The sequence below is a fragment of the Mytilus edulis genome, chromosome 6 (genome assembly GCF_963676685.1).
Source record: "Mytilus edulis chromosome 6, xbMytEdul2.2, whole genome shotgun sequence".
Taxonomy (NCBI): domain Eukaryota; kingdom Metazoa; phylum Mollusca; class Bivalvia; order Mytilida; family Mytilidae; genus Mytilus; species Mytilus edulis.
Window position 1 is genome coordinate 14,728,579 of NC_092349.1, and position 9,938 is coordinate 14,738,516.

The 9,938-nt window shown below is 30.9% G+C and overlaps 1 long non-coding RNA gene across 1 annotated transcript; it reads right to left on the minus strand.

Annotated features, from left to right (window-relative positions):
• Positions 1-212: 212 nt before the first annotated feature.
• LOC139527192 (uncharacterized) lies at positions 213-2,019 on the minus strand. Its single transcript, XR_011665292.1, has 2 exons — positions 1,770-2,019; positions 213-829 (listed from the first exon to the last, which is right to left on the minus strand). It is a non-coding gene; the product is annotated as an uncharacterized lncRNA (long non-coding RNA).
• Positions 2,020-9,938: the final 7,919 nt, after the last annotated feature.

Below are 9,938 nucleotides of genomic sequence, written 5' to 3' on the forward strand. Positions count from 1 at the left end.
ATGACAAATGGAAAACAATTCAATCGAAAAACTAACGGCCTGATGTATGTACAATAAATGAACGAAAAACATATATGTAACACATAAACAAACGGCAACCACTGAGTTATAGGCTCCTAACAGGCAGAATATAAAAGAAGGGAAATCATTCAAAGAATGGACTGATAAACGTATTCGCTTTTAAGGGCCGAATGGCACATGAAAACAAAATCTGCTCATAACGATTGGTTTATTAAAATAAAACAATAAGTAAAGTGTTTTGATTATCAATTTTTAATTTCTAAATAGTTTCAAAAGTTCATTAGATGAATTTTCTAAGGAAAAATGTATGTATATGCCAGAATAATGCCTGAAATATATTTTAGCAAAAAACTTAAGATTTGCATTTCAAATTAAAGAAATAAATTCTGTAGTTAGGTGTGTAACAGTACTCCTGAAAAACTATTTCCATGGTCTGCTATAACGATAACGTCTCCAGAAGAACTAGCACTGGTACAGTATATCCAGGCCTGTTCACCTCTGGACAAAAAATCTACTCCATTTGCAGATACACATTGCCTACCAATTTGGTTTTTAAAATTCAGATCCCCGATCACATGTCCAGATTTTCTTACTTTGATGTGCATATGAATAGATGCCTTCGGTTCAGGACACAACTGCAAGCTGAAAAGATATACTCCGGAAACCGGAGCTGTAAAAACACCTGTGCGTCGGTTGTATCCACTACCATGGTTTACTATCATGTTTGGGAATACAAGACGTTTACCAATTAAATTACCATCAGTTCTCAAATCCCGCGCCTTAAACACAACAGTTGGTGTTTTGACTGCTGAAAAATTAAATAAATAAATTATGACAAAAATATTTTCAAAATGTTTCATAAAAACATTAAAATCTTGACATAATAAGTACATATAAATTTAATAATCTCACTTACGAAGCATCCAAAAAATTAACTATCTGAACTGTATAACAAGGTTTGGAATGGGATATTCAATGTGAAATGTGAGTTGTATATTTAAATCTGTGGTTTACCCTAGGAAACATATTCTGCGAAAATTGTTATCAAGCGAATAATAATGACTCTAAAGTACCTAATCAAATTATATTAAAAACGTACAAATTCTCCTAACATGTCAAAAAGAAGATCACAAAATGCAACTTTTAAATACTGAAGGACAATGAAAGAAAAGGATTAAAACGGTAGATAAATATACATATAATGAGTATCTGTTTTAGATACCTGTGTTATAAATAGAATTTATATGATGAGAATCACCAGGAACACTCAAAAGATTTTAAACCAGTGACTGTATTTTCCGAGACACATTTCCTAAAAAAATATTTTGTTATTACTTTGGATCGAAATTGTGTAGCTCATCTAGATGACCGTGACGTCATCAACGTTTTTTCATGGTTTTCTACGGTTTAAAATGGAATTTTGAATTAAATTATAAGAAACGACTGTAATATTTTTTCTGTCTATTCGAAATAACATAAAAAATGTGGTGCACACTGTGAAATAACCCGCTACGCGCGTTATTCAGTGTGCACTAAATGTTTTATGTTATTTCGAATAGACAGAAAAAAATATTACAGTCATTTCTTAAATATATCGCACATTTTCATGTCAAACAGAATGAATGATGCAACAAATGATTATCATCGTTCATTAAAACACATATATTTTCAAATTGATTTTTTCAATTGTGTTTATTATTAAGTGCATTTATTCATTATTAGCTTGTCAACTATTCTTGAAAACCTACCATCAAACTTTTTACTTTGTAATATTTTCTTAATCGTTTCAATTTCCTTATCCTTGCTGTTGTATTGTTTCTGGATGTCTTGGACTTTGTCTTCCAATCGGGCCAATTGTTTTGCAATAATCCACAGGAAACTGTTTCCTGAAGTTTCCCTCTGAACTTTTGCATTCTGTACACCGGAACAAAAACTCAAACCGCAAAATAGAATTAACAGGAACATAACTAGAATGTAGAATTTACCAGTCACTGATGTGTTTTTGCCAACCTGAGCGATCTTTATATAATAACACCTGTCGACAACCACGTGAAAATGTCGAAATACAATCTAAAATCAATTTCATTTTTTCCAACTATTGCATTTTAAATTTTGGGCAAAAACAATTTTTTTGTACTTTGAAATTTAGTTGTTCTATTTATCATGTGTATTAAAAAATTCAAGTTCGTTATATTTTACATTAAATTAAACTGAAAAAAAGATATTCAGATTTAGGTCGGGATTTGAATAATTCAGTTTTTCAGCATTTCCGTAACGTTTTTGTATCAAAACAGAGTTTGCTTCAAGCAAACCTGAAGAGCCACTTATTGTCTTAATGCCTATCTGGTATAATAGAATTGGAACTTCAAACAATTCTTGTTTTGGTTAGAATATCCTGTTTTTATACCGGACTACAAATAGGAGGATACTCGAAATACATAGATTAAAAATTTATAGATGTAGGCCATTATTGTTGAATTTTTCGTACGCGTTATTAATTCAGTGAACTCAATATGTGAGATTTGTCGATTTCTAAACAGTTATATTTATAGTAAAATAGTTTGAAAATCAATATTCTATATTTTGAACTCAGTTTACTTAAGATGGATATCCCAAAATGGGATCAGACAGAGAAAATGATAACAGTTTCACATTTGTTAGTAAAACACACTTTATTTTATCGACATTTTTTGTTTATTTTATCAGTTTTAACAATTTTCACCTCAACATAACATGTAAATAACTAAAAGTCATTACATATTTTTCAAAGAAATTTTTTTTAGTAACAAATACGATAATTCAAGATTATATATCAGTCAGCGGCGTTACTTAAACAAGTAACCTTTTTTAGTTACTTATATAGGTAATTTTTGTTTTAAAAAAATATTAAATTACTCAATAGAGTTATTTTTAATTTCAATAGAAGCAGGGACTAAATGTAGTTTTCATGAAATTTTACATCATTTTATATCATAAATTAAAGAATTTGTAGGATTTGAGAGGAGAATACACATAAAGGGTTACTTGAAAAATAATGACAACAATGTTACCTGAATAAGTTATTTTGTACATCTTTGAAAGAATTATTAATAACACTTTTTTAAGGAACATATGTAATTGTTTTGGGTTACAAATTATAAATAACTTCAAGTCTTAATTAATTCATAAGTTTCTATCTATTTATATCTGTCTACCTTCAAGATTTTGAAGGAAAACGTTATTTTGATAGTCCCAAGAGCAAGAAGCGTCGATATCAAAGATAAGTGCGTCAGAAAAGCAATTAGTGTTTCAGAAGGATTAGATTTTGTATTTCATGGGAAAAATAACCAGATGACTAAAAATTTGTTAAAACTAGTAAAATTTGTATAATTAGTCACCTATAAGTATTAGATTTTATATTTCATGGGAAAAATAACCAGATGACTAACAATTTGTTAAAACTAGTAAAATTTGTATAATTGGTCACCTATAAAAATAATATTTAGAAAAGTTACTTATATAAGTAATTTTCAAAATAGCCTCGTTTTCAACATAACTTATATAGGTAATTTTAAAAGTTACTTGTTTAAGGAATGCCCCTGACTGTATATTATGCAGTTTAGGGGGATTGTTGGGATCCCTTTAACATGTTTGACCCCGCCACATTCTGTATGTGTGTGCCTGTCCAAACTCAGGAGCATGTAATTAAGTGGTTGCCGTTTGTAGATGTGTAACATCATTTTTTTTCGTTTTTTTTTATAAACAAATTAGCTTGTTTGTATTGTTTAACATTTGTCATTTCGAAGCTTTTTATAGCTGACTATGCGGTATGAGGTTTGCTCATTATTGAAGGAAGAACAGTACCTATAGTTGTTAATTTCTGTGTCATTTGATAACCTATAGAGAGTAGCTCATAGGCAATCATACCACATCTTCTTTTTTTTATATACAAATGTTTAGCTCTTGTTTTAAGCGTTGAAACATACCCAGTTATCGTTTAATGTTACATAAAACTAAATAAGTCATTAACTAAATGTTGGAACATTTTCATAGTAGCATACTATATACCGTTTGTTGATGTGTTACATATTTGTTTTTCGTTCTTATTTTTTTGTACATAAATTAGGCCGTTAGTTTTCTCGTTTGAATTGTTTTACATGATCATTGTTGGGCCTTTTATAGCTGACTTTGCGGAATGAGGTTTGCTCATTGTTGAAGGCCGTACGGGGACCTATAGTTGTTAATTTCCGTGTCATTTTGGTCTCTTGTGGAGAGTTGTCTCATTGGAAATCATACCACATCTTCATTTTTTATATAGATTAGATTTCCAAATAATAAAAAAAAATCAAACAACGTATATAACTTCACAACTTAAAAATGAAATACTTGGTGAATCTGATCATACTCTTATACAAAATATGGGCTGTAATTATTATTACGAAACTGGAGACAACATCAAATTGTTCTTCGTAAAGACTATCACTCAGGAAATTGCTTTGAAAAGAGATGTCAGGGTGTTCAACCAAATGTCTTAACGAAGATGTACACCTCTGAGGAGCCAAAAATTGCTAGAATTAAACTTTTTTTCTTAACTTCAATTTTGGGTTTATATAACTGTAAGAAAAAATTGGGAAGAAAAAAATCATATGGTGGTCTACTTCTTTTTTTGCTACACCCTTTGAAAGAACCAAATTGTGATAACTTTCCAATTTTACATCAATGTATAACGATTTTTAAAATCATTTTCCTTACCCCTCAAAATTTTGACGAAAAAGACTGACTTGATTGGTAATGAAATTTCAAAAAATTAATAACTCAAGAACTATTCCTTATAAATACACATTTTTTTCACAGAGTTAAGTTTGATTATAACTTTTTTAACAAGTTTGTTTTTTGTTTCAAGTTCTAAGTATCTATATTATTTATATACTTCATTGCGAGGGCATGCAAAAAAATTAAAACTTTTCATTAGTAAGAATGCATGTCCGTGTATAGCCCTCACTCATTTTCTCTAATGAGGCTTAATGATAAATTTGTAGATTTATAATTGTTTGAATGGGCAGTGCAAGCATTATTTTAAGTGGAATAATATGATAATCAATGGGATATTTTGGGTTAACGTATATGTCTTTTAAAATAATCTTATTTTTTTCGTAGAAATCAGTGATTAATTCCCTATTGTAACTTTTGCACGCATATTAGAAATTTGAAAGTTGACATATAGATTCAGGATTTTTGTACAACCAATATTTTGTCCCCAACATGAAATACAAAACCGTAAATGTCATTCGATTGCAGACTTTAGAATTAGTTAAATATCCGGCTTTGTATTTTTTACAGCATTTATTTTAATGGTTCTTTCAAATCACCAAAATAAAACAGAAGCTACATCAAGATAGTATAGACAGTGTCTTGTCTTAAATATTCTGAATTATATCGAGATTTGCACAGGATTTGGTATTTTTTTATTTTAATTCTTTGAACGGTTTTAAAGTAGCTGGAGTATCTAAATTTTCGATGAAGATTTAAAAAAAAATTAAAAAAGATTCAGTAATGTACCTCTAAATTTCAATATAAAACTTTGGTTGACTGATATTTATTTGTTTAAATACATTGAAATTAAGGAAAATGTGGTTATTTTATTTTTTTTGCTTAAAGAAGAGATTTTTTCCTATTGAGATGAGACATAAAGCGATAGAATTAGCTTAAATTGACGAGGAATTGCTCTTCAATAATATTGTGAAACATCAAATAAAAAAGGGGATCACGAACCTTATTTTTTTGTAAACCCCCCCCCCCCACCCCCACCAAAACACAAATTGTCCTTTAAAATCAAATGTAATTATCTGACCTTGATTTTAAAGGGATTTTTTTTTCTGAATATCTTTAATATACTTTATCACAATTTATATATTAAGAAATGGATGTTTAAATTCAGGTTTCAGGTATTTTGTTGTACACCGAATAATGCCTGGTAAATATTTGTAAAAACCACAAAAGTATTTTTGCAACATGCACAAAAATCATCCTCGGAATAAGATATCCTCTCTACCTTTAAGAAGATGGAATTTTTGATAATTTTAAAATGTTTTATTTGGAGAGAAAATGAATCTGGTTGACATGTATAAGACAATAAACAATATGAAATCAAGTATTTAAAATCTACTATTTTGAAGTTCATCATAGTCAAAACACGATAATAACGATGATAATTAGACTCCGCAATATAATTTATGAGGACAAATGTTAAAATTTGTGAATTATGGAAATTCTAATTATTTTTAATCGGAGGGGCAAAAGATACCACAGGGATATTCAAACTCATAAATGGAAAATAAACTGACAACTCCATTGTTGAAAAAAAAGATAACCGACAAACAATTGTACACAAACCACCACTTAGAAAAAAAAATAATAAGGAACACAAACCTAACCAAAAATTGGAGTGATCTTAGTGGCTGCTGAAGGTTGAGCAGATCCTGCTCTACACGTTGAGCCCATCGTGTTCGTCAAGTAAGTACAAACCCGGTAATAAGTCGGTACGTCAAATTCATGAAAAGTGACGGATTGTCACTTTATAATTTCAAGCGACCCTCATTGTCAATACCACATCTTCTTTTTTATATTGTAGTTACGACATTAGTAACACATCTGCTATCAACTGTGAAACAGCTGGTGATGGCGTCTATCAAATTAACGAAGGAATAATTTCAACGTCACAATTTGTAACATTTAATTTGATAGCTTTCTTTTTAGCAGCAACCCACTATCAGGGAAATCAGGATGAGAAATAAACGCCCTGGAATATCGTTTCAATTGGGAGATATAGCTGAAATATTGGTACATAGAATAGAAACGTGCAACAATAGAAAGCTGCAATCATCTCTTTTGTCGATTTTATTTTATTTTCAAGCGACCCTCATTGTTAATGTCAAAATATAAGTTAATATATAAGTCAGATTTAACTGTATCTGTGGTGTCTTTTATCTCTAGTTTGATGTGATATATGCGTTCAACACAATCACCAAATTTATAAATTATTTAGTGTGGGATCATAATCTTTATAGGATACTTCTAAATTCTTTTTCTTTCTTCTTAAAAAGTTCATGAATGAAGTCAGTCTTATAAGAATACGGGAACTAGTGGAAATGAAGGAGGCAATGTTGGTTCCTATGTGAATGCCGATAGTTTATTTAAAAACGCGTCCTCAAAACAGGACAAATATGTTGTCAATTCAGAAATCGAAAAAAAGGTGGTATGATTGCCAATGAGACAACTCTCCAAAAGAGTCCAAAATGACACAGAAATTAACAACTATCGGTCACCGAATGGCCTTCAACAATGAGCGAAGCCCATACCGCATAATCAGCTATAAAGAAAACTAACGGCCTAATTCGAGCACCTGAGATCATCCCTAGTTTTTGGTGGGGTTCGTGTTGTTAATTCTTTAGTTTTCTATGTTGTGTCATGTTTACTATTGTTTGTCCGTTTGTCCTTTTAATTTTTAGCCATGGCGTTGTCAGTTTATTTTCGATTTATGAGTTTGACTCTCCCTCTGGTATCTTTCGTCCCTCTTTTATATAATTTATGTCAGTTTCAGAGAATTATGTCTTTGAATCAGATTAAATTTTTACAAAGTAGGATTTATCTTGTATCTACGTTGGGCAGTTTTTTTATGAAACAAAGCAATACCAAATCTTTCAATTTGTCTTATGGTTTCGAATTCGGAATACTTGTGTAAAGTATAGAAAAGTCAAATGTTTAAATATTATTACAAGATGAAAGAGTTTGGATGTGCTACTAGTCATGGTCTTCCCTGCAATAATAGTTACCAGGATTATAATTTAGTACGCCAGACGCGCGTTTCGTCCACATAAGACTCATCAGTGACGATCATATCAAAATAGTTATAAAGCCAAACAAGTACAAAGTTGAAAGCATTGCGGACCCAAATTTCAAAAAGTTGTGCCAATTACGGCTAAGGTATTTTCTTCCTGGGATAAGAAAATCCTTAGGTTTTCGAAAAATTCAAAGTTGGGTAAACAGGAAATTCATAAAATGACCACATAAGTGATATTCATGTCAACACCGAAATGTTGTCTACTGGGCTGGTGATACCCTCGGCGACAAAACGTCTACTAGCATCGGCATCGACCCAGTGCATTTGCAGTGGTGTAAATAGTATAAATATTTAAGGTACTAGGATTATGATTTAGTACACCGGAAGCGCGTTTCATCTACATAAGACTCATCAGTGACGATTATATCAAAATAGTTATAAAGCCATACAAGTAGAAAGTTGAAAAGCATTGAGGATCAAAAGTTTCAAAATATTGCTGTAAACAGGAAATTTATAAAAATGACCACACGATTGATATTCATGTCAACACCGAAGTACTGACTACTGGGCTGGTGATACCCTCGTTTAATAATCGTTTACCAAGAAAATTCAACAATCAAACGAACTTAAATATCAATGTTATCACATGCACAATATTTCAATTATCAACCTGAATTTTTCGTTAACGTATAGAATTATAATGTATCAAATGAATGCGTCCGAAGACCTTTCCTTGATCGACCTTCTTCAAGAATTTTCGTTAAATTCGATATAATTTGTTTTATTTCCATCTTTGTTATATGTCTTGTGTGAGGTAAGTGTACATGAAAAACTAGAATTCTTTTATGAATATTCATAGGAAAAACTCCTGTTGAATATTAAACAAGAATGTTTTATTAGTACACGGATGCCCCACTTATACTATCATTTTCAATATACAGTCGATCGTGAGATTTGGATCAAAACTCTAATGTGACTTTAAAATGAGAAAGACCATATCATAGGAAACATTTGTACTAAGTTTCAAGTTGATTGTACTTCGACTTTTTCAAACACCAGAGAACATAATGCACATCTAATCGTAGGTTGGGCATTAAAAGTATAATACTATAATGAATTGAGTCAAGAACCGATTTATTCTTTCAAAACACTTCTTGACTCATGTATTAATAAACGTTTAGGAAGAATTATATGTAACCTGAATTTTTACTTAAAGATATTATTATACAAAAAACTCATCATGGTAGAAAAAAGAGGAATTTTGTTTACTATGTAATGAACAAAATGCAATAATCCCGCGTAATCGAAATTTTTATCATATATTCGCCAAATGTTTTACTGCTTAAGACTGTGCTTACGTGGGCATGTACTTAAAGGTGGAGTGGAGTGTTGGAGTGGAGTGGAGTGGGGTGGAGTGATGGAGTGTTGGAATGTTGGACTTATTTAGTGGAGTCATAGAGTGAAATCATGGAGTCAGGAAATAGAGTGTAGTGGAGTTGTGGGTTCAATAGTTTTAAAATTAAACCAATTTATAAGATACTTTTGTATACATGTGTAGCTATAAAAATCATAGAATAAATGTTTCAACAGCGCCCAACAGCTTGCATGTACATAATACCAACATAATTCACCTTGGATGTGTCATGGGCATTTTGTAAGGTTGTATCTCCAAACAATATTAAAAAAATACGATTAATGTTAAATGATAAATTTCTATAACTAAAGATCCTTTTGGCAATTTTACCTTTGTTAACAACATTCTGGTATAAACAATTTTACATGCAAAGTTAAATTATCAACTGCTAGTATATACAAAACAACAGCATCAACAGAACAGTCTTTTGAAAGAAAAACGACACTTTAATTCTGAATGTTTTAACTGAAAAAGATATGCTTATTTGGTAAAAGATACATGTATCGTTTATTTTAGTTATTTTGGCCCCCCGCCTAACACAATGCGACGGGCATGGAAAAACCGGCCGTCCAAGTGTCTGTCTGTCTGAGGCGGCGCGACGGACTACTTTGCAAAATATAAATTAAAAAAGAACAGGGTAGAGATTTCGAAAATATCTAACTTTGGTTTGTCTAGAACAAGAGG